The sequence below is a fragment of the Ursus maritimus genome, unplaced genomic scaffold, assembly GCF_017311325.1.
Source record: "Ursus maritimus isolate PB19 unplaced genomic scaffold, ASM1731132v1 scaffold_4, whole genome shotgun sequence".
NCBI classification, from domain to species: Eukaryota; Metazoa; Chordata; class Mammalia; order Carnivora; family Ursidae; genus Ursus; species Ursus maritimus.
The window spans coordinates 58392879-58419490 of NW_024426552.1; the positions used below are offsets into that span (position 1 = coordinate 58392879).

The 26612-nt window shown below is 34.2% G+C and overlaps 1 protein-coding gene across 28 annotated transcripts in view; it reads right to left on the minus strand.

Annotated features, from left to right (window-relative positions):
- The window catches only part of ZBTB20 (zinc finger and BTB domain containing 20), a 757238-nt gene that overhangs the window by 584314 nt on the left and 146312 nt on the right, over positions 1–26612 (minus strand). For 27 of the 28 annotated variants that reach the window (XR_005832190.1, XR_005832191.1, XR_005832189.1 and 24 more), the window contains one exon: positions 24791–24842. The exons of the other annotated variant lie outside the window; for it this stretch is intronic. The gene's annotated coding sequence lies outside the window, so the exon portion shown is untranslated. The remainder of the gene's footprint in view (positions 1–24790; positions 24843–26612) is intronic. 28 annotated transcript variants of the gene reach the window in all.

The window sequence follows — 26612 nt, forward strand, 5'->3', positions numbered from 1 at the left end:
TAGAATTAAAAATAAAATAACTGAAATCAAGAACTCAATAGATGGGGCTAATGCAGATTAGACAAAACAGAAGAAGAGATTCATGAACTTGAAAATAAATCAACAGAAAATAGCCAGACTGTGGCGCCTGGATGGCCCAGTTGGTTAAGTGTCTGACTCTTGATTTCAGCGTAGGTCATGACATCAGGATAATGGAATTGAGCCCCATGTTGGGCTCCACCCTCAGTGTGGAGTCTGCTTTGGGATTTTCTCTCTCCCTCTGCCCCTTTCCTGCTTGCTTGCTCTCTCACTCTCTAAAATAAATGAACAAAATCTTAAAAAAAAAAAAGACTAAAACAGAGAAATAATGAAAAATACAGAAAAAATACACATGGAACATGGTTAGAAAACAAGTGTTTCACATACAAATGTTTATAGTTTCAGAAGGAAAGGGTAGAGAGAATGTGCAGAAGCAAAATTCAAAGTAATAATGGCTGAGAATTCTCCCAAATTGACAAGATATCAAGCCACAAATTTAAGAATCTCTAAGTTACCCCAAGCAGGATAAACACAATGAAACTGACACAAGAAGACAAAAGGGTTTTTTTTTATTGTTGTTGTTTTAAACTGCTTAAAATAAAATACAGTTAAAAAAGAAATCTCAAAAGTGCCAGAGGAATAAAAATGCATTACTTTCCAAGGAGTAATAAGTCTGACAGCTGATTTCTCATGAAAAACAATGGAAATCAGCGAACAAAGCAATGATAACTTTAAAGTGCTTTAAGAAAGTAATTACCCCCCTAGAATTCTATAACCAATGAGACTATTCTTCAAAATGAAGGCAAAATAAAAAATGTTTTCAGAAAAATAAAACTGGAAAAAAATTTCACCAATAGATTCTTACTATAAAGAATAATAAAGGATATCTTTCAGGTATAAGGAAAATTGGCTAACAGTGATATGGAAATTTAGGAAGAAATGAAGTACACCAAAAAGGCTAATATCTGAGTAACTACAAAACAATCTATACAGGCAGAAAAATAATAATAATAATTTCTTATAGGATTTAGGGCACCAGAAGGATTCTAATACAGGACAACAACAGTACAAATGGTGAGATAGAGACAAATGCAATCTCCTTGCTGGAAAAAGATAAAAAGTATAATTTATAGTAGGCTTTATTTGGATAATTATTAAAAAATGAAAAATATATAATTAGCAAGGTAAAATGTAGAGAATGTGTTGACCAGTAACAGAATTTAAGAGAGAAGAATTGGCAAACATAAAACAGGTAGAAAAATATAGTAAGATGATAGAATTAAATCCACAAATATTATTAATTGCATTCAATGTAAATAGACTAACTATTATACTTGGAAGACAAACACTGTCAGAATGAAAGTTAAAAACAACAACAATACGCTGTTCACAAGAAACACACCTCAAATATAAATACACAGAAAAACTGAAAGTAAAAGGATAAAAAAGAATTTACCAAACATTTGCTTTTAGAAAGCTAGTGTAACTATACATTATAACATCAGTCTAAGTAGAATTTATATCTAATCAAGATATAGTAGAAGAAAAGAATTTAGTAATGGTAAGTTCTAGTTAACCTACTAAAATGGATCACAACTCTAAATTAGTACACAACTAATAATATAGCCTTCAAAAGCAAAAACTGACAGAACTAAAAGGAGAAATAGACAAATCCACAATCATAATAGTAAATTTTAAATGATAAATCTCAGTAAATGATAAAATACAGGGGTAAAAATAGCAATAGAGAAATAAAAGTTTTGAGCACCAAGATTTAACAAATTTAATCTAATTGATATGTATAGAACCCTACACCCAACAACTATAAAATACACATTATTTTCGGTATTTATAGAACATTTACTAAAATTTTCCTTAAATTGGGGTAGAAAACAAGTCTGAATAAATTTCAAAGTATTTAAATGATTTAGCATGTGTTCTCTGACCATAAACTCAAAATTAATAACAAAATGTTAATCACAAAATATCCCAAGTATTTTGAATTAAAGCAATAAAAGAAGAAATCTAAAAATTTCTTTTTTAAAAAGACAAATAAAAGTAATAATCCTCTAGAAATTGATTTTAAAGCAAAGAGAAATAGGCACAAATAACCTTGGTAGGAATGAAAAATGAGGCATTACTATAGATGCTACAGACATTACAAAGATAAGAAGATATGATGAACAATTTCACATTGACAAATTTGAAAACCCAGATGAAAAAGAGGTTATTACAAAGACAATAAGAGGATATGGTAAACAACTTATCAATTAATTTGAAAATTAGACAAAATGGATAAATCTTTTGAAAAACACATATTACCAAAATGGACACAAGAAGAAATGGAAAAACCGCATATTTCAAAATCTTTCCACAAAGAAAGAAACCGAATATTTAATTTAAGATCTTTCCACAGGGAAAACTTCTGGCCCAATAGCTTTACAGGTAAATTCTTTCTGAAAAAAACAGCACCAATCATACATAAACTTTCCCAAGGGTAGAAAAAGAGGAATACTTTCTAAATTGTTTTGTGAGAATACTATATCTGTAACCAAAACCTGACAAGAACATAGTATCTATATATATATCCTTTTTTTAAAGATTCTATTTGTTTATTTATTTGAGAGAGAGAGAGAGAGAAAGAGAGAGAGAGAACGCGGGAGAGAGCACAAACAGGGAGAGGGGCAGCAAGAGAGGGAGAAGCAGACTCCCCGCTGAGCAGGGAGTCTGACTTGGGGCTGGATCCCAAGACCCTGGGATCGCGACCTGAGCAGAAGACAGATGCTTAACCGAATGAGCCACCCAGTCACCCCTATATATATATTTATATGTGTATTTTAAAACATATTATAGGTAAATCTCTTGTTTTGAATCCAGACAAAAATATCTTAAGGAAAATATTAGCAAACTCAATCCAGTTTCCCATAAAAAAAAGGATAACACATCAACATCAAGTTGGGTTTATTCCAGAAATGCAAGAGTGGATTAACATTCAAAAATAAATTATTTTAAATTAAGTGTTAATATATTAAAGGGAAAAAAAAAGGATTTCAATATATCCAGAAAAGAATGTGATAAAATTCAAAACCCCTTGATGATTTAAACACACACATTCACATAAAGCCAACTTAGAAAACTGAGAAATTAAAAAAAAAAAAAAAACCTTCTTTAATTTGATAACAGGCATTTGCAATGAAAAAACAAACAAACAAAACAACCTAATGCAGGGGCACCTGGGTGGCTCAGTCGTTTAGTGTCTGCCTTCAGCTCAGGTCATGATTCCAGGGTCCTGGGATTGAGCCCTGCATCTGGCTCTCTGCTCAGCAGGAAGCCTGCTTCTCCCTCTCCCACCCCCCTGCCTGTGTTCGCTCTCTCACTGTGTCTCTCTCTGTCAAATAAATAAAATCTTTAAAAAAAAAACAAAAACAAAAAATCCTAGTGCAAATATTATGCTTTTATTTGATATTGTAATAGAGGTCCTAGCTAATGTAACAAGAAATAGAAATTAAAGGTATATGGAGGACACGGACTTCAGTTATAAGAAAAATAACTTCTGAGGATATAATATAACAATACTGTATTGTATACTTGAAAGTTGCTGAGAGTAAATCTTAAATGGTCTTATCTCAAAAAAGAAATGATAATTATGCCAGGTTTCAGAGGTGTTAACTAATCCTGCTGTGGTAATCATTTTCCACCATAAAAGGGTATAAACCATCACATTGTACACCTTAACTTTATACCATGCTATATATCAATTATATCTCAATAAATCTGGAAAAATAAGATAAAGTTAGACAGGAAAGGTAGGAATAAAACTGTAATTATTCACACAAAACATGATTGTTTTAATAAAACTCCAAGGGAACCCACGAAATCTAACAGAATTAATAAGTGAATTTAGCAAATCCCTGGCTACAAGGTAAATCAATATATATAAATGAATGGTTTTCTCATATACTAGCAAACAGACATTTAGAAAATGAAACTTAAGACACAATTTATGAGATCATAAAATAAAATCAAATACTAGAAATCAATCCAACAAAAAGTATGCAATCTTCTGCATAGAAAACTCTAAAACATTACTAAGAGAAATTAAAGAAGACTAAAATAAGTGGGAAATACAATGCATTTAGAGACTGGATATCAATTTTCCCAAAATACAATCTCAATCAAAATCCCAGAAAATATCATTTTGTAGATACTGACAAGCAGATTCTAAAATTTTTATGGAAACACAAAGGACCAAGAATAACCAAAACAATCTAAAAGAAGAATATATGTAAAGGATTTACACCACCCGATACGAAATTTCTTCTAAATCTACAGTAATAAGCAATGTATTATTGGTACAGGGATGGACACACAGACTGATGGAACAGAATAGAACATCCAGAAATAGGTCCACTATTTATGTAAGCACTTGATTTATGATAAATTTACTGCTGAAGTTATCTGGGGAAAGAACCACCTTTCAACAAATGGTGCTTGATCAATTAGACATCTACATTAATAAATACATAAAATTAAATGAATCTTGTATACCCAACCCCCAGCTCACACTTAATACAAAAAATACCTTCCAGGGAAAATTCAGACCTAAATGTTAATGGCAAACAATAAAGCTTCCAGAAGATAACAACAGAGAATGTCTTCATGATCTTGTGGTAGGCGGAGGTTTTTCTTTTTAAAACAGGATATTTAAAAAGATGACTATAAAAAGAGATTGACACTTTGAATTTTATTAAAATGAAAACTTTTGTTTATTAAAAGACAACTATAACACAATGAAAAGACAAACCTGAGAGTAAGAGAAGATATCTGTAATATGTGTATTTGACAAAGACATACATCCAGACCCCATATAAAGGAACACCAACAATTCAGTAACAGAAACAGTAACAAGCCCAAGTACAAAATGGGCAATGAACATCAAAATGCACATTACAAAAGAGGATATCTAACTGGAAAATAAATACATGAAAAAATACATAATTTTACAAGTCATTAGAGAAATGCAAACTAATGCCATAATGGTCTACCATGTCACACATTCTAGAAAAGCTAAAATGAAAAAGACAGTGTAGCTACTACAAAAATGCTCTAACAAGAAACAGTCTTGTAATAGAAAAATAAAATAAACAACAAAAATATCACAGATACTTTCAATGACAAAATGAAGATGACAGAGAAAAGAGTCATGAACTTTAGGATAGATCAATTGAAATGATCTAATATGAAGAACAAAGAGAAAAAAATTAACAAGACTAGGGGATCTATGAGGTAATAACAAGAAGTCTAACATTCCTGTCATTAGAGTATCAGAGGAAAGCAGAAAAAGTAGAGTGCTGAAAAAAATATCTGAAAAGTATTTGGAAATTTCCAAATTTTGTGAAATAGATAAACCTACAGATTCTAGAAGTGTAGTAAGCTCAAATAGGATAAAAACAAAAATAATCCATGCCCATTACAGCATTTAAATTTATCTGAACATTAAAGCATGGAAACTGAAGATAAGAAAAAAATATCTTGGAAGCATCCAGAGGAAATCACACATCACCTATAGGAGACTGACAATTCAAATGACTGTAGATTTCTCATCAGAAACCATAGAAGCCAAGGGTGCCTGGGTGGCTGCTGTTTAAGCATCTGACTCTTGATTTCAGCTCAGATCATGATCTCAGGGTCATGAGATCGAGCCCCATGAGCCCCACAAGGCCCACGTTGGGCTCCACACTAGGCAGGGAGTCTGCTTGAGCTTCTCTCTCTCCCTCTCCCTCTCTCCCTTCTCCCCACCACTGCACCCTCTCTCAAAAATAAATAAATAAATCTTTAAAAAAAGAAAAAAAAAGAAATTATAGAAGCCAGAAGGAAATGACACACCTTTTTTAAAGTGCTGAGAGGAAGAAAATGTCAACAAAGAATCTATACCCAATAAAAATATATTTTCAGAATGAAGTGAAATAGACTTTCTCAGATTAAATCAAAACTAAGAAAATTTGTTGATTGGAGAACTGTTCTAAAAGAATTACTAAAGGAAGTTCTCCAGACAGAAAGAAAATGATACTAGAAAGAAATTTTATACATCAAGAATAAAGAGAAAGCAAGAGAAATGATAAACGTGTAAGTAAAAATAATAAATTATTATTCTGCTTGAGTTCTTTAAAATATGTTTAAGAGTTAAAACTGAAAATATAACATTATCTGATGGGGTTTCAATGTATGTAGATAGAATACAGGACAACAATAATGCAAAACTGGGAGCGTAAATGAACTTACATGGTGGCAAGATTTCTATATTCAACTTGAAGTGATAAAATACGGATTCTAAGAAGACTGAAAACTTAAGTATGTATATTGGAAACCTCAGAACCCCTAAAAAAACTATACAAAGATATATAGTCAAAAGCATAATCAATAAATTAAAATGGAATACTAAAAAAATATTCAAGTAACCCAAAACAAGGCAGGGAATGGGAAATGGAGGAATGGAAAAGAGACAGAAAAAAACAGGAAGCAAAATATAAGACATAATTCAAACATGTCAGTAGTTACACTAAGTGTAAATGTAATTATTGCTACATACACACACACACACACACACACACACACTCACACTCTTACAATTTCCTAGAGCTATATATGTTAAGGAGGAAATAACCATGCTACTGTGGTATGGATTAACAAGAGGGTCTTACCTTAGAATAATCTGAGAAAATTGCTTTGGAGAGGTATCTTTTAAGCTGAGACTGTGGAGTCAAGATGGATCCACCCAAGCAAAGAGTGGGTTTAAGAAGTGCCAGTTCCAGCATGCTTCAATAAGAATGCTGAGAGAAAGTGAAAACTGAATAATCACACGTCTCTTCCAAAGTAAAAGAATGTTTGTGACACCTCAAGTACACTCAACAGCAAATACTATGAAAAGCCATTTGCTGAGAGAAATAGCAGAGGAATAGATACTGGGTCCTGGCTGGAACAACATCTTATGAAGCTAGGTAGATTTTACCCTGACCTGTCTAATACTGGGAAACAAGGGAAACAAAGCTGCCTTCAATTGCAGCTGCCATTGCTGCAGATAAAGTTCCTTTATCTATAGAAAGGCTAATAGTCATTCCAAAGGAAACCACTTTTACCATTACTGACAAGTGGGAGTCTTCGACTATGCTTCATCCCACACAACGATCCCACCTATCCCACCAGAGCAGGTGGGTCAAGTACTACTGCTACTATGGTTACCTGGATGTTGGAGATCAAGCATTCTGCCCCTCACCAGCCCAGGGTAACTAGTACAGTAGCATTAGCCATCCTGTGACTGAATGAATTCTGACAACTCCGGCCCCAGAGACTTCTGGGCAAGTCCCTAAATGGCAATAGCCAGCAACAAGATAGCTGTACCTCCTGCTATCTGCCTCTACACTCTAACTAAAAGTCAGCTATCCATCCGTGCACCAAGTGGTTGAGGACCAAAATAAACAGGATACAGTTTCCTGAGCTCTGTTCATAGAGTTCACTCAGATCCTACAGATATAAATCTCCAATTCATTACTTAATCCATTCTACAATTGTCACTGGATGAACATAACGAAATCAAGGATGAAGCTAAATCCCAGCCTTTTCAGTCATGCAGGTAGACAAATGCTCATGAGAATAGCACATGAACCAGAAAGATGATAGCAGAAAATTGCCCATGCTCAATTCACCTCCATGTGACTAAATGTTGTTCTGCCTGTTTCCTGATGACTTAAGAGAACAGGGCAGGTATCCTGGAGAGCCAAATAATGGTCCTTTACTAGGAAGACGTATTAAAATCATTACAAAAGCTGCTTTTTTTTTTCCAATTAACCTTTCCCTCCCTTAGCTGAGAACAGTGGACTAGATTTAATTGGCATAATCACTTCAGGTGAAGGACATGAAGAAAATTAAGGCACAATGGCTTGCCATCAGTAACTATGCCCCTTAAAAATACTCTGAGAAGCCAATATTCTGACAATATTCTAAGAAGCCAAGAATTTTGTTAAGTTTATACAACCATGATAAATTGGGCACTGCACCAAAACATGCAGACTACTTGACTTCACATTTGTTTCAATCAACAACATGCAAGGGAGACGCCCAATATGCCAAGTCACCATCCCACAACTTAGGGATGACTCACTTTGACAGGAAGAGCAGAGTGTTTCACTCTCATCTCATTGAATCCTGTTCATTTTAACATAAATACCACATAGTTCCTAATATGCACCATGGAGGCAACTTTGAGTCTTTGGATCCAAATGCTGTGAGTGAACTGGGATAGTGTTCTCAGGGTCTCTTTCCTCATTGTCATGGCAACAGAGGGCAAAGGAAGCAATTAGGCTTCATACCTAGATGGCTGCATATGGGGCCAGCTTCTCCTAAAACAAAATTGGACCATAGTCACACGTGGAAATTTTAAGCTCTGGTTGGGATAAAAGGAAACCAAGTCATGTTCGAGGCAATTCTTCAGTTATTTTGTCTTTATCTTGTTCTTACCAGGAAATGTAAAGATCTCCACAACACTGTTTTTCAAATTGTAGGGTATACTATAAGTGGTCTTGAAATTAAGATAGTGGGTTGTGGACTTTTAAAGAAAAGGAAAAAATAGCATAAGGTAGAATGAGATAAAATAGGATAGAATGTAACATATTTGTAGGCATCACACACAGGAAGTGTAAATACTGTCTTGTGAAATTTTTATTTCAATTATATATGTCTGTGTGTACTAGGTTATGATTTAATTGTATTTCTTTCAGTGGGTTATTATGAAAATGTTTGAAAATTACTGCTAAAAGGATACCTATCTGAATGCCCAAATAGCATTTCTCTACAAGAATGCTGGCTTTGAGAGCTGGTCAAGTCTCCCTTCTAAGTAATCAGTCGACATAACATAGGACTTAGTCATCTCTTTACCCTATCCACTAAAATACAATAGTGCTTCCAGGTCACTGTAACACCACACATTTCTAAATGCTACCTAGGAGGTGACGTCACCCTCTGTAAAGAAAGACCACAGACAAAAGGTTACTAGTTCAATTCAGACTTGATAAGAAGCACGTGTTTCCACCTATCCTTTTGTCTCTAGAGCTTGACCCCCAATAAAGATCACTTTGTAGGCCTTTAGTTGGGATATGTATGCTGCTCTAACTACTTCTGCAAATTGTCTTCTGTTCCAAGCACCCATCAATCTGATACTAAATTCATTAGCAAAATAAAATGAAAAGAACACAACATACATTGCTATTAATGGACTTCCATGCATGTCACTCCCCACACAATGTACTAAAAATGGATTCATCTCTATTTGAGTGCCTCCACACAAATATCTGTGCTTTTCAATACATAACATTTCAGGAGAGAGATTTTTCCTAAAGCCTAACCAAGATTCGTTATTTTTAAAGCCCCCTTTAAAAGTGAAACTTTAGGAATTTTTTACCATCAATCTATGTTGACTATTTACTCTTTGGTGGATCTTCTACACAAAAGATCCATGGAGAAACCATGGTTTCTAGTATAAAGGATTTATACTGTAATATTTTTTTAGAGTTCAAATATTTTTTACTTCCTGCGACCGACTTTGTGTGACAGTGATAAACAGCTCATAATGCTTCATCTGCCATCCTTACACACAGAATCAAGGAACAGTATAATATATAAAAATTTTTAAAAGAAGCTGAAATCAGCTGGTAGCTTCCTATTGCAGCATAATACTTACATTTGCACTTGAGTGGGGGAACTTTTCTTATTTAGAGCAGAATAAGGTCTTTATTCTACAGATTTCAAGTTTAAAATAATAGACATTTTGAAAATATCAAGAGAAATAATCTGAATTTATAAACTAGGCAGAAATGGTAAACTTGCACTTAATTTTTTTTATAAACTCTCCCATTTCTGGCAAGCTTGGGACCAAACTATGTGTAACTATAATTTAAAGAGGCCATAAGCTAAAAGTCATAAATACTCTTAATTATTCAGCTCTTTTCCTTCCAGAACCTAAGACGAACTGATTTCTCACTTCCTCTAAAGAACACTAATGGACAATTAGTTAGAGATAGAGAGCAAAGCTTAAGGGAGTATTTTTAAAACAGAAAATCATACAAGTTGCTCAACCATTTACTTTTTTATACAATAAAATGTCAAGGACCAAAAACTGAGCACAAAGGAAGAGAAAAATGGAAATGGAGAATATCACACTGTATGCTTAAATGATAAAAACAAAGAAATATGAGAGAAAGACCATTTATTTTTCAAATGGAAAAATTTCTCAGATGACTAAAAGAAGGCCACAGAGTGGAAGGTCTGAGGGGATAATCCAGGTATATTGCATATTGCAAGAGTGTAGTAAAAATTATCCTAAGGGAGAAAAAAGCATCTGTTAGATGTTGGGTAAGGTAAATAAATAAAAAAAATGAGGCTAAATTTACAAGGGACACCAATACCAATACCAAGTGAGTTTTCTTTTGTTGTCGTTGTTTCAGTTTTGTTTTGTTTTGTTTTGGTATGCCAAAGTAATAAATTAGCTACCAATAAGTAGGAAAATTTGAAGATTAGTTTTACTAAATTAATAACAAAAAATAAATATGTATGTACAACACACACACACACATAGTAGGAAAACATTAAGGAGATTCCCACACCTCAAATATATTTTGAGCATACAAATTAGGAGAGTCTAGTATCAAATAATAACAAATACAAAGGTAATTTCAAAATTAATTAATAAGCTAAATGTAAATAAATCATTAGCATCAAATGGGCACTGACCAAGGATAATACTGTGCCCTGAATATCTAACTTAACCTGTCCTTAAAGTGGCTGTTTTCACAGAGTACTGAAAGTACATTGGCAATGTGAACCAGTCACAATAGGCAAGTTTAAAAGCAACATTGGGGGGCGCCTGGGCGGCTCAGTCGTTAAGCGTCTGCCTTCAGCTCAGGGTGCGATCCCGGCGTTATGGGATCGAGCCCCGCATCAGGCTCCTCTGCTGGGAGCCTGCTTCTTCCTCTCCCACTCCCCCTGCTTGTGTTCCCTCTCTCTCTGGCTGTCTCTCTCTCTCCATCAAATAAATAAATAAATAAAAATCTTTAAAAATAAATAAATAAACAAATAAATAAATAAATAAAAGCAACATTGGTAACCAAAGACAGACAAGGGAAATATGTACAAAAGGGTAAGATCCCCCAAAAACTTAAGCCACAGGTGGTTAATTGGACATCTTACATCTGGGCTTCCTGTGGGGTTAAATAAGCATCTGTAAGTGCAATAACCAGAATACACAATCTATTCAGATGGTCAAAAAGCTTCTGATAAAATATCATGGCAAAAACTGTCTAAAATTTTTTAAAGTAAACATGGAATTAGAAATATATAAAGGAAGCAATGTATGAAGTGCAGATGTGGAAAAGGCAGTTAAATATTTTATAAACTTTGACTATGGAATTCAAAGTGTCATCTGAACATCCTTTAGAGTTCACTATCCTTTTCAAGTTGTAAAATATCAAACCACAGCATCACGAAATCTTAGAGCTGGGATGGCTGCCCATATACCACTGATTAAGAAACTGAGATTCAAGGAGGATTAATCATTGCCTAAGGTTAAGACATAAACATCAGGAAGCTTTTATAGGATGTACAGTTACAACCAAATTTACCATATGGGTTCCCCTATGGCATGTGTTGAGAACTGTACATCACTTATAATAAAGAATAAAATAATATGTATTTAAATATAACCTTTGAAACATGGTCCTCCAAAAAGAACTTTAAAAGACTTATGGTACATTCCCTGAAAACATCTCAATGTTTTGTGACTACAAAGATACCCAAAATGCTGGGCATCAACGGAAGGGCTTTGAATCTAATCTTGAGGATTACCACCATTTAATAGCTGGATATGGGAGAATATGCCTACAAAGGAAATATCTGGGAATAATAAAGGGCATAGGAAAAAAATCAGGAGGGCATGATGCCAGGAAAATATGGGCAGAAAAGGCATTTCAAAAAGAAGGAAGTGATCAGCAAGATCAAATGTCCAAAGAGATCTGAATAAGAGTTTGGTGAAGTGATGAGGTCTCTGAAACAGACAAGATGAACCTGGTGAATGTATTGGCGAGGAAATGGGAATGGAGAATATAAACATCTCTGGAGAAATTTAAGTGTAGTTGGGAAAAAAGAGAGGGTAATAGCCAATAGCATTTTCTATCTTTTTATAAATGACACTAAAACTCACCGAAGCCAGAAAGCTGGCTCATTCATGACTCCTCCACCACCCTCCATACCTATTTGAATATTATGTGGTATAGATTTGGTCACCACTTTCTTGGATATATCATCTTACATTCATCTCACAGTGATAAGGTAAAATTCAATCTCCTTAGTGTAGGATTTATGGCCTTTTATAATCTGACCAATATTACTTCCACCCTAAGATGAAGTTGAATGAGTCAGGTTTTCCCATTCCTCCCAGCTTTCTTGCACATTGTTAACGTCTTCCTAGAATGTTGCCCAATACAACCACTTCCCCTCCCCCTTGCCCACTTTCATGTATCACACTCCTATTCACCTTTCAAATCTCCATTCCAGTATTATCTTTATGAATTCTCCCTTGATCTCCTACTATGTTCCCATAGTAACCTTTTTAGTCCTCTCTTAAGGTATTAATACTCACAGAATTCTTTTGTATTTGAGACTCCAGCAGCCCATAGGTGTCTTGAGAGCAAACACCCTATATTTTCATCTGTATGCTTCACACATAGTTAGCATTAATAAATGTTTTTAAATGAATGAAAGGATGGATTTGTTACTAAGGACATAGTACAAACCCAAAGTATAACTAGCTTTAGATTAGGTCATAGGTGGGCTATACATAATTGGCTACTAGGGGAAACTAGTGATTTGTGAGTCACAGGTGAAGTTATTTCCTTGAAAATTTTATGTATTTGAAAATTAAGATGAATCACATTCTGATATTTAAAAAGTTCACTGAATTACCTTTCAATTTGGTGACTCTCCTCACTGACCTCAGCCTGTCCACATTAAAAACAAGAATCACCTAAAAATGCACTACATACCTACAATATCCACAGCACTGATGAGGATATAAAGTTATAAATAATACATTCCTTGCTCCCAGTTTATAATCTGGTGGGGGATTTAAGACATGCAGAAATATATACTGCTTTGAGCCACCTTCCAGTGCTATTTAGGTAGTAAGTGCCTTATAAAAAGCAAAAGAAAAAAAAAGAAAAAAGAAAGAAAGAGAAAGAAAAGTATATAGAGTGATGGCTCTTTAGTATATAGATGGCTTGGTGAATGTCCCTAAAATGAGAAGACATTTCATCCTAGAATTCAAAGCCAAAGAATCTCCTGACTCCAGACAAGGATATCTCTCCTATTTTTAATAGGTTTTAAGTATCCTCCTACTTAGAGATAGAATAGCCGCAAGTTAAATCACTTTGCCTATCTTTCTAGCATCCAACTTGAAACGTATAATACAAAACACTGGAAATTAAAAACAAATAAGCAAGTAAATAACAACTTTTTAAAAGGATTCAGTTTAAATGTTTTAAGGTACAAAACAGTTTTGTCCTGTCCTATTACTATGCAGGATAGGTGGTGATTAGGAGGAGTTTAATGATTTTTTTTTTTTTTTGTAGCTCATTCAGAAAACTTGGCTTGCCTTTACATGTGTTTAAACTTCAAAAGTAGCAGCCTTTTTTTCTTCCTTAGAGCTTATATGTTATTAGGGATTTTGTTGGTTTTTTCACTGAACCCCCAAACTCAGTGTCTGTTAAGATAAGACAGGAAGATACGATGGAGGGTAAGGGGAAATTCTGCAATAATAAAATCTCTAATCTATTCTCTCTATTTAAACTTCAAAAGAATAAAAGCAGCTAAATTATCAATTGGTCAAACTGTTTTCTAGTATCCTTGACTCTTAGACAAGTATCCACACCAATAATTGTCCATTTGGGGGAGGTTCATGTGAAGACCCGAGGTGATTTTGATCTCTACTTCCTCCACTTTCAGAATCGCTGTTCTTATTCAGGCAGCTGATATATTGCAAGTGTAGTGACTCACCTACCCTCTTTTTAACAGTGTTATTTTTATTCTTTGGGCTTAAAATTTTATCCCAAGCTGTAGGAAAACAAAAAACAAAACACAAAAAAATAGATAACCACTGATCAATCTAAAAGTCCAGGCCCAATGAGTTTAAGAGGAGATTCTTTATTACCCATAATCACGCTTTTTTCACCGTAATTCCCGGTCAGACCCGTCATAAGCCTGGGGAGAAGATCTCAGGAGGACTTACTTAGAGCAGCCTTCTTTAGGATATGGAAAATAAAAGGCACCCAGTTTGCAGTAGGACTATAGACCTTGCAAGACTTTTGCATTTTGGCTTAATCAAAGATTTTCCAGAAATCTAAAATGATTATGCATCTAAAAAAAAAAAATAAGAGAACTATACAGCTAACTAGTTCTGTAAACCAAGGGAAAAACAATGATCTTAAGAGATGCCTTATGGGATCATTGTTTCACATGATAAAATGAGAAGACTTGGCGGGGTGGGGGGACAAGTCACAGAAGTCTTGGATCATTCGAACTGTTCTAACTGATGAATCTTCTTCAAGGAAAAAAGTGGGCTCCATTTCTGTTTTTAACAATCCAGAGTGTCTGTAATAGTGCAACTAATGACAACCTTCCCGTTATTCTCACTTAAGAGGAAACCCTATAATAAGAGCTTCCCAAAATGTCAAATAATACTTGTCTCATAACAGGGCTTCTTTGTTCATTCACCATGTCTCTTTTGATATGCATAGATAATAAAAGTTCATGTAAAACTAAAGGTAATATAGAGCAGAAGCCAACACTAATTCTGTATAAATATGTCTGATTAATAAGAGTGCCATTGTTATGGTTATTTCGTAATGTCACGATTGTTACAAGAACAGAGGATAGAAGTACTCTTACTCTCACTGTTTTTGTTCATCCTCTGTCATCCAACCAGTTTGTGAATTTTTGTTCAATGGGGGAAATGAAGGATAGATTTTTGTCCATTAATTATTTCTGTTTCATTAGTTCATCTCGAGAGCTGTGAAACTAGCTTTAAATTCATGGGAAAAAATTAAGGGTTTTATTCTAAAATTAAACTTCACATCCTCTTAAAAAAATGAATACTTTTTTTTTTTTCCAGGCTTAATTTCTAGGCTCCCTTTTTCACATGCACAGCTACTATATTGCTCTGGTGCTCATGAGCACCTGAAAGATAAAATTTAGCATGAGAGCACTAGACCTGGCTAGGAGCCTAAAATGTTGAACCTAAACTCTGGTTTAATACTACAACCTAAGTTGTAGGTCGGATTCAGTTCCAAAAATAAGAACCCCACCCTGGTGAAGAAATAAGAAAGTCCATGAATGAGTATAGTATATGGTTCCTTATTGAAAAGGAAACAGAAAACAAGTAGAAAACAGAATACATTCATGGCAAGCAAGACAGGCTGAGAGATTTTGAAGACAATTTTAAGGCTGGTAGATAAGTTTGTATTGTCATTACTTTGCTTTTCTCTTTAAATTCTTATCTCCCAGATCCTGGCCTACCCCCTTGGGGCAGCAGTATAATATAAAAACTTAACAGTCGATCTTAAATTTACCTGACATTTTTATATCCTTCACAACATACTCTTTAGATTGCACCCAAGAAGGAGATTATTAAATAGTAGCAGGAGACCAGTTACCAAACCATTTTGACCGAACAAAAAACAGCACTATGCCTTCTCACTGACAAGTCTAACAACATTTATATAATCATTATAATCAATTTCATAAATAAAGAGCTATTAATGACTAGGGGAAAAAAAGGAAAGAAATTCTATTTCTCCCGGGTCCCTTCATTGGCTCCTCAAACCCCACATTAGATTCAGCGGTGGGGGAACCTTTGCATGAAAAAAGAGTACTCAGCTAAGCAGGAGTCTCCTGTGAAGCAGATTCTGTCAGTCAGAAGGCAAGGACACATTTCTGTGATTATTTCAGCCTATTTTTTTGTAGTAATTAGCCAGAGTTCCATTTTGCTGGGGTTGGCATTGCTCACAGCTCCCTTATTTTTTTTTTAATTTAGGCTTTTCTTTCCTTTTTATAAAGTAAATTTACATATTTTCAGTCTCTCAATCCCCTCTATGTTTTATTTATGAATATAGCCCTTCTTGATGGTAACTTTAATGTGAAAGAGGTAGTAATTAATGTCCCAATCTGCTAGGTTAATCCCTTTCCACACTCTCTACAGAGAAGTTTAAGGTAAGTAACAGTTTACAGTCAATATTAGGTTTAATTATGCTTAATGAGAGTTAGTGTCTCTGTTTACTAACTGCATTTAGGTGTGTGGATCCTAGATGAGTTTTCCCTTGGCCTCATTCTGATTTGTTAATAGTGCCACTGTGTACCGTATACTCAGTGCTTAAATCTATAAAGCCGCTCCTGGAGAACAAAGCAAGTAAGGTACCTGTTTCAGTTGAGACACCATTAAATGAGCGCAGCCTGAACACAGCAGCATCTTTCTTTGGGAAGGGAGCTATTATTTTATAATGCTTTCCAAACAGATCCATTTGAGAGGCTAATTATTGCCTAAATTTCAGACCCTGTGTAAGTCTATACATATACAAAGCTGTTTCAAACTAAGTATAATCATCAATAGTGATAACTATAAAATTCTAGAGTATTAAACACTCTGAAGACTTTCTGTATTAATCCTTCCATTTCCATGTTATCTCACTTGTGAAGATCTAAAACTCCTTTGACAAGTCACTGGTTTGGTCCTCCTTTTTTTCCCCCTAATAAACGCCTTTTGTCTTAAAGTTGTACTTAACTTTATCACAGCATATAGGACACAACTTTTGTTTCCTTACTGAGCTACAGAAATAAGCACCAAAACAAATACTCAGACCTAAAGGAAATCATGTAGTGACACAAAGGAAATTTAGTACACATATTTTTTAAAGGATCCCTTTTTGCTGTTTGTGTTGTGAATAAATTCTGAGTACAACTAATGATATAGTTTCTCTAAGTCTATGGATAGACTAACCAATTCGAGAAGTATTTATTGAGTACCTGGTCTAAGCCAAACACAAAGATGAAAAAGGCATATTCCCTCGCTCAAGAAGCTTACCATCTGGGAAAGGAGACACGCATAAGTAAAAACTAACTATGATATAGTGTAGTAAGTGTTATATTCATGTGAGCAAATGTGAAGGAAATGCCAAGAAAAGAGATGTCGATGCTGTATTTGAGGATAAATAAAGCATTTTTCTAGGCCACATAAAGGCCACAGCAGGCTGACCGAACCATAAGGGCAAAGACATAAAACGTGGCAGGACATAGTGTGTTAAGAAGACAGCAAACAGTGCAGTGTGGGTGGAAAGAATTGCATGCTTAGGGAAAGAAGGTGAGGCAGGATAGGAAAAGTGGGAGAGAAGTTTGGAAATTAGGGGCTCAGGATGTAGATTGGGACCTAAATAAAAATAATTTTCAATGTCATCCTGTACTAGCTTTTAAGTGATATGAAGAACAAGAAAAGGTGAATAGATATCTTTATCAAACAAAGATGAGGTCAGTATAAAATGTGAAAATTAAACTGAATTTTTCTCGGCGTACTGCTCTCTGAAAACTATTTTCAAATTTCATAATCTCCATGGTATATTTACAAGCCCTTACATTTAATACAAAGAATTATTTTTTTTCTGCCATGAGAAAATAAAATTCCTAAAATGTGTCTATCTAAAAGATTGTTTGATTATGTATTAATGGAAGCTAGTGGGGAGAAATCTAGTAGATTCATATCCCAGGACATTCTGGGAAATCTGAAAATGATTAAATTTACTTAGTAAAATAAAAATTTGCTTACAACTAATTTCAGAAATTTTCTGTCTTTTGAAAATTCTACATTTAGTTAGTATATACTGCCTTTACTTTTTCTTTTGGAAAAAATAGAGATAAATATTTCCTTAAAAATCACAAATAATTGGTCTAAAGGGAAACAAATACAATCTAAGCTATATACTTAATCAGAAAAAGATCCATACATCTGGATATCTTTCTCCACTTAGCTAAACCAACCTTTCTGCTATGTCTTTTTCATCTCAGTACCTTGAGCTACACCCATCTATGAAAATCACCTGACCAGTTTATATTCTCCCTCATCACGCTACTTTGCATCTAGAGGACTTTCAAATTACTGTCAGACACCGGGCGCTCATAGGTATGTACCCACCTCTGTACCCTTGGTCAAGGAAAAGAAAAGAGAAAAGCCTAGATTCAAATAAAGTCTCTGTCACCCTGATAAACATATTTAAAAAGTCACTCTCCTCCTGATACCAGAGTTATATAAAATAAGTATGATCTTAGTGTTCACTCACAGGTTATAATAGAAAAATCTTTATGGGTATGTATAACAGATTTAATATAGTGGTAAAAATATGCATAAATACACTTGATTATGGCATGATTATGCAAGTTAGCAATTTATTATATTTATATACAATATTTATATTCAAATATAATAGCTATTATATATAACATATTTATCTATAATATTTAATAAATACAAAAACTAAATATATACGTAAACACACATACATACATTTACATTTCAGCATCTATTCCTGAAAGTTAAAGGAAAAAAATACTTAAACTGTTTTCATAACACAAATTCTAACTGAAATAAAATGTCCTTTAAAAACTGTAATTAATGGCTGCTGTGTCAAACAGTGAACCAAAGGGTCAAACCTTATAATTCACAGTTTGAGAGGTCATAGCTCAAATTATAACTTTAAAAAACTGATTATCTGTGAGTAATTTGACAAATCCATCTAATATACTCTGAATGCATATAAAATCTTTTTGAGAGTAAAAAGGATGTATGTCCAAGTGGACAGCTGATGGAGGAAATGGCCTTTTTACTGAACAAGGCTGAAGTCCAGCATAATGACTTGGAATGCCTTTGAATGAGCATGCAAGGCTGGAAGGCCAAACAGTACACACATCCAAAGGGAGCATAATGAACAATCTGATCAGAAGACAAAAATACTCCACACACGTATCCAAAGAGAGAAAGGAAAAATATACATTTCTATCACCTATTACTTTATCACCATTACTACAACCCAATTCACAGGTAAACTCTGGACTATTAATGAACAATCCTTATAAGAGAGAATATTTTGTCATTTAAAAAACTCCTATGATTTTTCAATCTGAGATTTGAAAACACATATTAAGGTCACCTACATCATATATAGTAAGCCAGGTTTATGAAACTGGTTTCTTTATGACTCACCTTGAAAGCAAGTATTGCTTTATCTATCTTCATCCCAAGGCCCCACCCCATAAAACATAATCTGAAATAATCTGGCAAACCTGCACTTTTTTAATCTAGAAGTGATCTACTATTATTAATATGTCAGGTCATTGAAGATAATTACTCCACTATAAATTCCCTAACTCATGCCAGAATTGAGGAGTTCAGCAAAATAAGCCATTTAATTACATATCTATGTTTGTAATGTTTATTTATGTGTTTATTATATTTTCCTATTAGACAGAAAGCCCCGCAAGAATAAAGACTATGTCTCTATTGTTCAGCAGTTATATCTAGCACCTAGGAAGTTCCTAAATATCTGCTGGAGTTTGGAAAGAAGGCATGGAGAGAAAGAAGATGGGAGGCCTATGGTTAGCTAATATTCTCTCCATTATTTGTGTAGCTGAGAAAAATCTTTTAAAAATGTACATTCTATTTATTTTTTTAAGATTTTATTTATTTATTAGACAGAGAGAGAGCACAAGTAGGCGGGGCAGCAGGCAGAGGGAGAGGGAGAGGGAGAAGCAGGCTCCCCGCTGAACAGAGAGCTCTACAGGGGCTCGATCCCAGGACCCTGAGATCATGACGTGAGCCGAAGGCAGACGCTTAACCAACTGAGCCACCCAGGCGCCCCCCCAAAATGTACATTCTATTTAGTCAGTTTACCTACCCAGCAATTCACTAACCCATCTATCTATCCCAGAAACCATGAAGATTTAAAACGGCTTCCAAAAGTACCTACTTGCAAAATAAGATAAAATAAATGCAAATAGAAATTACAGTAGGAAACAAGATATTTATAAATGTATACATGTAAAGACAATTAAATCACAGGAAAGGAAGGGAATTTGTTTTCTCTATTTCTTCACTTTAAGTTAATCTTATTATAACCACTATTGTAATGCTCTTATTGTAAGAAAACACTTAAAGAATATTTACTAGTCCCCCATCTGGCCATACACTATAACAACCTCTACATAACCAGGTTCCTTATATCATAAGCCATAGTAGAGTCTATTGGGGGAGACAAATATTCAATTAAAATAAAACGTAATAATTAAGCTGTAACAGTAAACACATAGGTTTTTGTGAGAGAACAAAGCAGGATTCTTCTCTGAACCAGCAAAAATGCTTACATAGTAATGCATTACTTTGATGCCACTATGTCCTGTTCCAAGAGACTTTTCTGATACATATAAACACTCCTGTCTCTTGATATACAGGGAGCTATATGCTTTTGAATGTTACTAGTACAAATGAGGTCTGAACATGTAAATCACTATTATCATAAGAAAACACATTTGAAAAATGGCCTTTTTCTTATAAGTGAAAACCTAACTCTGATTCCACTTAGCCTGGTAATATGCTTCTGTCATTCCGTTGGACCAGCCCACACATACTGGGTTCTTGATAGGTCCTGGGCTCGGCCATCTGGCCCTTTATTTACTTAATTCTTTTTTAATACTGACAAGTGTATTAGTAACACTTCCTTGATCACTGGTAAATATAGAGCCACCACACAACCAATATTTTCCCTAATTCTGAAAGTCACTAATTAGTTGTGGGTAGAGGTTGGGGAGTATTACAAAGATACGTCGAGCAGTACTATAATAAGTAATCTAAATCCCAAGAAGAAAGCATGTTAATCTGTTTCCCACTTCATTAGAGGAATAAAAAACATCTTGTCATCACTAAAGGATACAAAGAGAAACCTGGATATTAGGGGGGATGGTAGATAGGGAGGAAGAATGAAAGCAGCATTTAAGCAGGAAACACAAATCCCCTACATATCTTGGACAATGATCACGGTTTTTCTTGATATCTTTTGATTGATCTATTTAGCAGTGTGTTTCATGAGTGTAGTTTATTCATTAATAAACACAAGCTTGCAAAGGAAATGAAGGTAAATGAATCCTATTGAGAGAAACTGATCATTCTACTGGTACTTATGTCATACAGTAGGCAATTCCGGAAGCTGCCTTAATCTTTTCAAACCAGTAAGGTCTCAATTACTTGAGCTTGCAGAGTAAAACAATGTGAGCTTAAAGGAGAGAACACAGTTTCCAAAAGGACTAAAAAGTCATTTAGAGAGAAGGTATGGTCAAATTATAAGTACTAAAGCTGGAAATTTACATATATTAAGTCCATTAGAAAACATATTTATTTTTAGGTTTTGGGGTTTTGTTTTTTTTTTTCTGTTGGATGAGAGATAATCTAACGGGTTTAAATTTCCATAAGGTTTAGATTTTTCAAAGAACATCAGCTGATTGTTGTGTGTGTTCACACCAGCATAAAGTTTAAAAAATCAACTCCAACTTCCTGAAACTGAAGACTCTTAACTGTATAAGGTTTGGTCAGCTGTCCTCATTTCTAGGATCAAACATTGTCACATCAAGCAAAAGTCTTTTAAGATTATTTTGGGTTTAGTCTACCTCCTTTGTTCATAAACATTTTTGGGGAAATGATAACATTCTCTTAAAGTATTGACCCAAATAACTAGAATCTCAATGAGAAACTTACGAAGTTGTGAATTGTGAGGTAGGTGTTAGTATTTCCTTGACCAAATCCTGTAACTAATGAATAAAAGTTAATTGCTTTGTATATGGAAGTAAAGTGGTGAAAGGCAGAAGGATATAATCAACAAGGCGGGAAAGTACATTGTTTAATATGTAATTGAAGAATTGTCAAAGAAGTGTGGCATGTCTTATTTATCAGTATTTGAAAAAAGAAGAATAGATGCTTTGGTATACAAATAAATGCAGGTATAGAAACATAATAGAAGCTTTGTGCTACAGAGGAACTTAAACTTCTCTGGGCAGTGATGAGCTAAGAAGGAACAGAGACGGTGAATGCAATGATTAACTAGCTGACAAATCTATTATTCATGGCAGGTATGTAAAGCAGTCAGGGCAGCGATGTTGGTGGCCCCTACTGATCAAGCAGCTTTGCCAGTACAGACTGGATGTCTGGAACCAGACAATACACAAAAACAATAAAACCTATGGCCAGCTAAAAGAAGATTCAACACAATCCATCTCCAATTTTAAACAGTACCAGAAATCTCCATTGAAGAATGTTTCTCCTTGGGATTAGCATAATTGTATTTACAAGATGTTGACCAACATTTACCTCTATTTATCTTACTATGCATAGCAACATGCCTGAAACACCTATCTAGGAATTCCTAGCATCTTACCACCAACAACAACAACAAAAAAGGTGATTTTAACATTAGTTGGCAGAAATTTCTGTTGATAGGTATGGCCATCATGTCGTTATATGAACAGATGGTCAAAGTGTGTCCATTTCACTGATAGTGCATTATGTGGGTCTTTTTATCCCTGAACAACCAAACCAAACAAAAGCACAACACAGAAGAGGCCATTGTGCCTTCCCTCATTTGGTTGGCAGCTTCATCTGTGAAATATGAAAACAAAAAACCAACACAGACTATAATTCCTGCATAGTACTATTTCTGCATAACATTTAATCAAATAATTAAGTATTCATATCCAAAATTTATCCTGATATTTGTGAAGATGGAAAAATAATGGAATCTTTAAAATTCTTTTAACTCCATAATCTTCAGTAAAAGGGGGAAAATAGTCATACTTGTTAATCATTAGCATTTTTTTTTAATCTAACCAACAGTTCATAGGAAAAAAGCAAATTACAACTCTTTATTGGTATTCAGGTCTTTTAATGAAACCTCAGGAAAAAAACGTTGAGAAAAATGTAAATCCCCATATTAAAATCTATTTCCCTTTGAAATAGAGGTGCTCTCCTTTTGTATTTAATACTTTTACTAAATAATTTTTAAATATTCCAGCTGAAATACTCATAACCAAATGAATTAACAGTCTAACAGATATCCAGTCGCAAACTACTACATTTTATACCATGAGATCTCTTGAAATACACACACACACACACACACACACACACACACACACACACGTACGTTGCTGTTTGGATGCTTAATGTGGTAGCTTCATCTCTACAACCAACCAAAAATATAGTTTACCTTGATTTAGTGAAATAAAAATAAATAATATCGTGAGGAAAAGGAAAGATTAAAAATTATGAATACATTTCTATCTATAACAGCTAGTAGTAAAAACAACAGCTGAGAATTATATTGCTAAAACACATCTACATATGTGGCTATGGAAACTGTGCAAGAATAATGCTGTTACCCACCTTCAAAAAGAGCTGATGAAGTATGAGGTTTAAGAGTACATCTTTAGTACTTCTGTACCTTAAAATATTGCCGAGTATTAATTTTTCATCAAGTTGTCATTTTCTCTGACATTTGGTTTTATTAATCAAGGCATTTATCATTAATTTGTAGAAAATATCGTAATTAAGCCAAATAAAATAAAATCCTTAAAAGGTTAAAATTAGAAAGCAGGTGAATTAGAACTTTGACATTACCCTGTTGACATACTGGAGCATTTTGAAAGCATAGGAATCAAGTTTTTGCAGTGAGTTTGGTGCCTCAATCTTGGGGCTGGCTGGTTTTTAAAAAATGTTATAAAGATTTGATTTAAAGCTCTCTGACAGTTTTGACATTCAGGTGAAAGTACTGCTGCTGCATTTGGAACAATTTGCATATCCCACTGCTAAACGGAATGTTTGAGGTGTGCACTGGTGTAAAGAAATTAAAAACAAGTTATCACACATGCTTAAGTGTATGTATTCACAAAACTGATGGTTGGATCGCAGCACCCCATCCCCCTCCAATGTAATCTGTGATTTACTCTTCTATAATAAATTACCCTACCATGTTATTCTCGCTGGAAGATCTAACCATGCATGTAAGAAGCAAAGTAATTACAGCCCCTTCTTGTCTCAGAAACCTTCTTCAATGCCTATGAGCTCTTTATACACAATGAAACAACACAAGTCTATTGTACTCTTCTTGCCTGAAATTCTGGACTTCTGACTACAAGTAGCCACTAAATTTCATCTGCATGATTTCCTGCATGGTTTTGTTGTCTGTAACAAACGTATTTTTATCTCATACAGTTAGTTATAAAGCTCGTCCTGAGGAGGAATGGGTGCTAACTTTTTGGCTTTGAGCCAATATGTCTATTTAAGAAAAGGGAAAGGTATAAAACCAGAAGAGTTCCAAACTGATTTCAAAAACAGGGAAGGGCCATAATCCAATCCCATATAGAAGGAAGAAGAGGTACAGCAACACCCAATTAGGCTGAGACATTCTGACATGACACAAGGGTTCTTCTTTTTTGACTTATAATTTCAGATTATTTTTTAGGTAGACATAGAAAAAGATATTTAATGTGTTAAAGGGCAAGAAAGATCTGAGGCAGTAAACCCAAGTCCTTAAATACTGTGAAACTTTTCAAGAAGACAAAACACTTTCAAGAAAATATCACTGGACATTACCTTCAGTCTTCAGAGTCTTAAAAGGCAATCCTTAATACTTCTTTTTGTGTGACTGTAAAAAGGAAATACTTAAAATTAGAAATCTTCCAAGGAAGCAATTTACGTTTCCATAGCATGTCTATAACTAGTCATGAGATGTAGGTAGCTGAGTTTGTGTGTGTCAACTAATATCTATAGTTTTCAAAAAGAAAAAAAAAGGTAACACATTCATTTCTGTATGTGCAGTGCAAGTACAAAGTAAAGTATAGCACAAATATATGCTTTAAATCACTGCGTGTACAGGGTTTAGAATATAGACCAGGGTATTACAGTATTATTAGAAGCGTTGAGAAACAAACTGAGGGCTTCAGAGGGGAGGGGGTGGGGGAATGGGATAGGCTGGTGATGGGTAGTAAGGAGGGCACGTATTGCATGGTGCACTGGGTGTTATACGCAACTAATGAATCATCGAACTTTACATCAAAAACCAGGGATGTACTGTATGGTGACTAACATAATATAATAAAAAAACATTTAAAAAAATCAGCTTTCTTAATTTACACAATTAAGGTTTTACATTTATGTTCGTATAATCGAAAAAAAACTAATCCCAAATAGTTTTATCCCATGTATTTATCTATTCTTAATTATCAGAGATTTTGTAAAGATCTACTGTGTATAATATAGTGGTAAGTACTGATGAGTTAAGAAAAACAAAAACAGAAAACACAGGCCTTATCCTCAAAATAATGAGTGATATTAAAGAGATTTGCATAAAGGAAGATAGTCCAGAGAATGAAAAGTAAATGGATGGAAAGAAACAGGGAACAGAGGGTAACATGTTCAATATGCTTGAACTGGTATATAGCACCTAATACACCGACATTAGAACATGGCTTTATGTTTCCTGTCTCAGCAAGCAAGGCTATTATTGTAGGGTCCTACTCAGATTTGGAGGCAGGGATATCAAACAAATGGATGAATCAGTTTTAAATTCTTTTCCATCCACATGCATTTGATAGTATATACTCAAAGCTAGGACTGGGAGCAGTAAAGCAGGCAAGATGTTGAGGTGCCTTTAAGGCCAATTTGGTGAGTCTGAATATAAAAAAAAAAAATTTACTAGAAACAATTCTCCTATTAAAAATTGAATTTGATACTTTATGTCCTTCAAAAATTACCCCTCTAAATTTGCCCTGAAATCTCAATGATGACCTTGATGTCATATTTACTAATAATCTCCACAGAGATTCAGCCATTCAAAATCTTAAAAGCAGTTTTACTAATGGAAATGCATACATAAACATAAGCCAATCCTATCAGCCAGTGCATCTACAGAAAAAAAATTTTTAAATAAAAAAATATTAAAATGAAAAAGATCTAAGGATTTTAATTGATTGGATCTTTAATATGCATAAATAATATTTTATGAAGGGAAAACAAAGAATCAAACAGCAAACTATACCAGTAAACCAAAACAAACCTGAGTTTAAGCTGTACTGATAAATGGGATTGAGGAAAGGAAGGTGCTTATAGTCAGGATATCTGAGTAATATCACATTTACCCTGCAACACCAAACTTTAGAAAATTAGAATCTTTTAGAAGGAGTGTGATTAGAACCGTTAATCATGGATAAACAGAAAATAACTAAAACTAGAAAAAAATGTTCAGATTGTAGGGATGAGGTGGAGAAATTTAATTTGGAGAAAATTAATTTGGCCATTACATGATATATTATAAAAGTAATTTTTATTTATCTCTTGTCTGCCCCACTAGAATGGAAGTGCCATAAGGGCAGACACTGTCTTTTTTCATGAAGAGTGTCCACCATATACTAAGATC